We start from the raw sequence: 5,034 nt of genomic DNA on the forward strand, positions 1-5,034 counted from the left end.
TTTGCATGAAAAGGGAAGGTGTGGAGCCTTCATCCTAGAGCAACAAGTATAATCATATCTTAAGCATAGTTGTTGAGCATACAAATGCAACATATGAATTTGATCCCACAACAGTTTCCCTTTTTGAGTCAAGCAATAATCCCTAAAGTGTTCACGTTGATCCAACATGTCTCCCATCATATAATTGAATGGGGTTTTCTCAGGATTACTAAAGTAGTGCATAATATCGAGTAGCAAGTAGACCTAATTTTTTTGGTATTTCGTGTTCCCTATCCATAAATAAAGATATAGAACAACTTAGAAGATAAAATAAAATCTATTTAGTGATAAAGCAAACAAGCACACACGAGAATATTCACCCCACGCTATTGCTCCCCGGCAACGGCGCCAAAAAAAAGGTCTTGATAACCCACAAGTATAGGGGATCAGTTGTAGCCTCTTTCGATAAGTAAGAGTGTTCAACCCAATGAGGAGCTAAAGGTAGAACAAATATTCCCTCAAGTTCTATCGACCACCGGTACAACTCTACGCATGCTTAACGTTCGCTTTACCTAGAACAAGTATGAAACTAGAAGAACTTTGTAGGTGTGATAGGATAGGTTTGCAAGATAGTAAAGAGCACGCAATTAAAAAGTAGGGGTTGTTTAGATAAAGTAACAACTAAGTTAGTTTTAGTAGAGAGATTTTTGTCACAACAAAGTTATTCGTTCCTAGGAAATCAATAGCTAGACCGGTAATCATTATTGCAATTTTATATGAGGGAGAGGCATAAGCTAACATACTTTCTCTCCTTGGATCATATGCACTTATGATTGGAACTCTAGCAAGCATCCACAAGTACTAAAGATCATTAAGGTAAAACCCAACCATAGCATTAAAGTATCAAGTCCTATTTATTCCCATACGCCATAACCCACTTATCCGTGTTTGTGTTTCTATCACTCACGCAGCGCAGACAGTAAGCAAACCATGAACATATTGCAAACCCTACAACGGGGATCCCTCATGCTTGCGCGACATGGAGAGCACCCTAGGACAACACCAATAATAAAACATGCAACTCAAACCAATCACGATCATCAATCAACCCATAGGACAAAACGGATTTACTCAAACATCATAGCATAGCCATACATCATTGGGAAATAATATATAGCATTGAGCACCATGTTTAAGTAGAGATTACAACGGGGAGAAGGGGTGTTACACCACTGCATAGAGGGGGAGAGAGTTGGTGATGACGGCGGCGAAGTTGTTGGTGTAGATTGCGGTCACGATGATGGCCCCGGCGGCGTTCCGACGCCACCGGGACAGAGGGGGAGAGAGCCCCCCTTCTTCTTCTTCTTCCTTGACCTTCCTCCTAGATGGGAGAAGGGTTTCCCCTCTGGTCCTTGGCTTCCATGGCGGCGGAGGGGTTGGAGCCCCTCCGAGATTGGATCTCTTTCTCTCTATTTCTACGCTCCGAGATTCTAGCCTTTCACCGTTTCTTAAATTCCCGAATATTTGTAACTCCGATTGGGCTGGAATTTTAACACGATTTTTATTCGGATATTAGATTTCTTGCGCCACAAGAAGGGCACCAACCACCTTATGGAGTGACCACAAGGAGCAGGGGCGCGTCGTACCCCCTAGGGCGCGCCCTCCGTCCTTGTTGGCCCCTCGGGCATCGTCTCGCGTTGTTTCTTTTTCCCAAAAATCACATATATTCCAAAAAAATCTCCGTAAGTTTTTATCCCATTTGGGCTCCATCTGATATGGATTTTATGTGAAACAAAAAAAATGCAGCAAACAGGAACTGGCACTGGGAACTGGATCAATATGTTAGTCCCAAAAAATAGTATAAAAAGTTGCCAAAAGTATATGAAAGTTGTAGAATATTGGCATGGAACAATCAAAAATAATAGATACGACGAAGACGTATCACTCAGCTGCGCTGAATCCACGTGAGGTTGTGAATTCAAATGTTTGCCAGTTTGTCGTCGACCAACTTAGGCTTGCTTTCATGGGTTTTGGAGACAAGAAGAACACAATATGCTGCTGCCTTTTTCACCTAGTGGTAAAATGATCTAGACCTCCCCCCTCTTTTAGGTTCATTGTGTTCTATGTTTCACACTGAAGTTGGATAGGTCTTTTCGCAACTTACATGTGTTTTCTCTTTTTTGAGACAGCTCATTTACCTCGACTCGCTTGATGTGGACTACAGGACAGTCCACTAGGATTATGTGGACGAGAGCATGGCAACTGCTCTTCCAAGGGTCAAAGCATGGAATGACGGTCTGATCAAGGTAGTCATTAAGAAGGACAGGATTTGGAAGGGTGTTTATGGAAAGTTGTGAGTAAGTTTTACCTTACTTTCTGAACAGATTTTTGTAGTTGCATGATTTTTTTCATGCTGTTGCCCACCTATAGGGATTGTGTTGCCTAATTTTAGGGAGCTGGTTGCTTTTAGCTAATAAATGACCATTTTCTGCATGAAAATTTGCATGGTAATCATCCTCATTTTTTCTCCAAGTGGTCATTTTTACATGTCCACTTTACATGAGTTTTTTTAAGAAACAGTTGCCAATAATTTAGATATTGTAGTTGCTCATTTATCGGGTTTCTGTAGCTGCTGTAGTTTTTGTGATGTCCATAACTGTAGTTGCCATCAATAGTGCTGGTGTTGCCCTAAGTTAGGGAGGCAGTTGCTCATCCATCCCTCTTTTCACCTTTTTCATCTTTTGCTAACTGAGTTTATCATGTGCATTTTTTTACAAAAAAAAAACAGCTCAAAGCCAAGTTCTCGAGGTGCGCAGAAGATACTGTTTTTGGGAGCAAGGATCACATCCAGAAGTTTGTCGATGCGAGGCTTCCTCAAAACTACAACACCAATGTATTTTTTGCTACCATGTTTTTGTTCATTTGTAAGAAATGCACTGCCTTTTGTTCATCATTGTGTTATATAGTCTCCTCATTTTCATTTTTGCATTTTTTTTGTTTTGCAAAAACAAAGGAGGTTGTCATTGCTGGTGCATGATATGTGCTCTGAAATATCAGTCCAAATTGGAAGGTTTTTTCAAGGTGAGGGCAAGTTGGACGAGGATGAGGTTGAACTAGCAGCCACAAGTGTTTCATGAGTCGCAAGCACACGTCAATTAGTGAGCAGGGAAAGGCAAATAAGGGCAGCGGCAAGTCCGAAATAGCAGAAAGTTGCAAAGTAGAAGAAAAGATGGGGCAGTAGCACTCGGTGCAAGGAGACACTTTTGACGTCCGATGACAAGGAGGAGGAATTAGATGAGGAAGAATTTGAATCTTCATCAGAAGAAGAAGAAGAAGAAGAGTAAGGGAAAGATGAGGACAGTCCTAAAGAGGAGAATTCGGATCGGGAGGGGGACAACAATGACGATGATGATGATGATGTTCCCTCATACAGCAGCCCGCCAGTAGCAACAGAAACTGGTGATGATGATTCACAGCACATGGATGTTGACAACTCACAGCCGTCTCTTGTTGGTGAAGATGATGGTGAAGAGGAGGAAGAGGATGACGAGGAGGATGTTGAAGAGGAAGAGCAGCACAAGTAGGAGGAGGATGAAGAGGAACAGGGCGATGAAGAGAACAAAGAGAAGGAGAGAAATGTGGAAGAGGGCAATGAAAAAGAGCATGAAGTAGAAAAGAAAGAGGGGAAAGCGGAGGAGAAAGAGGACGATGAAAAGAATGAAGAGGAGAAAAAAGAGGAAGACAAAGAGGATTTAGATGATGAAGCGAAGCAAGATGGTGGGGGAGGGAAGAAGGGGGATGAAGATAAGGACGATGGCGGCACGGGCGGCAACGCTAGCACCGCCAAGCCCAGTGGCAGCAGCTCTCATGATGAGGGAGGTGCACGAAATCTGGGGTGGTGTGGGGGTAGTGACGATGATGAGATGCCGCTAAGTACGATCATGGAGAAACTCAAGTGTATTGGCAAGGAAAAAAAGTTAGCCAGAGCAAACGATGTCTGTCAAGAGCACACAAGGAAGCATCCAAAGTGCCGACAGTTTTTTAAAGCAGCTTCGTTAAGATGGACATGCAGAAGGAGCCGTTTGAGGTTCAAAGTGGGCCTGTTATTTCAGCTGCAGATGTGGTGACGATTGGAGATACCCGGTACAGACAGAAGCAGGTCATCCCCGAGACCCATGATATCCCTCTTTTCCCGATGCCCGTGATGCCAACTGAGGACAAATTCTGTGGGATGGATTTGTGCCTTGAGGTGATGGGAGATGACTTCGAACTACCAAGTATTGGTCCAAAAGAGAAGGAAACACATTCTGCAGGAGGAGCTGGAGTGGGTGCCGTGAGGAAGGTTAAGAAAGTGAGCCATAAGATAGTTAATGCTACTATTACGTCCCCGAAAGGAAGCCAGGTTGCGTCGGGTCAAAGTGTTGTAACTAAGACAACCAGTCAGCAAGCTCCGATAGCTCAGAGGCCGACAGATGAAGCTGCAAGTCAGAAAGTCACATGACCAGCAAAAACTAAGGGTTATCAGAAAAAAGCAACAAAGAAGCAAAACAGAGCAACTGGTCCTATTCTACAAGCAAATGAGTAGAAAAAACAAGCAACTATTGAATCAGCAAAGAATGAAAACATAGCAACTACTGCTACCTTGGAAGCAACTCAGCAAAAAACTCGGGCAACCAGAGTGAGTACACAGGCAGTAGCCCCTCCCATGCAAAACGCAGAAGCAACTACTGTGTTGGAGGAAGCAACCCCTGAGCTGGAGCAAGCAACTATTGATGCAACGACACAGGAATCAACAGATAAGCCTCTGGTAGTCCCCAACAAGCAAGCGTGCTCTGCAAAGGGGAAAGAAATATCATTCGATGATATTAGGGGCATCAACGAGTTGCTCTAAAAGTGTGTCAGGCCAGGTTCGACGCCACCGCTTGTGAGGAATAAATCTGCGGGTATCGTACCTGTAATACGGACACCAACTGCCATCAATCTACCAGCAAACAAATGAGCATGTGATTCAGGTGAAGAAGCACGATTACTGCAAAGATCAAAGTCTGGAAGTGT

This window comes from Triticum dicoccoides, chromosome 2A (genome assembly GCF_002162155.2).
Source record: "Triticum dicoccoides isolate Atlit2015 ecotype Zavitan chromosome 2A, WEW_v2.0, whole genome shotgun sequence".
Lineage (NCBI taxonomy): Eukaryota > Viridiplantae > Streptophyta > Magnoliopsida > Poales > Poaceae > Triticum > Triticum dicoccoides.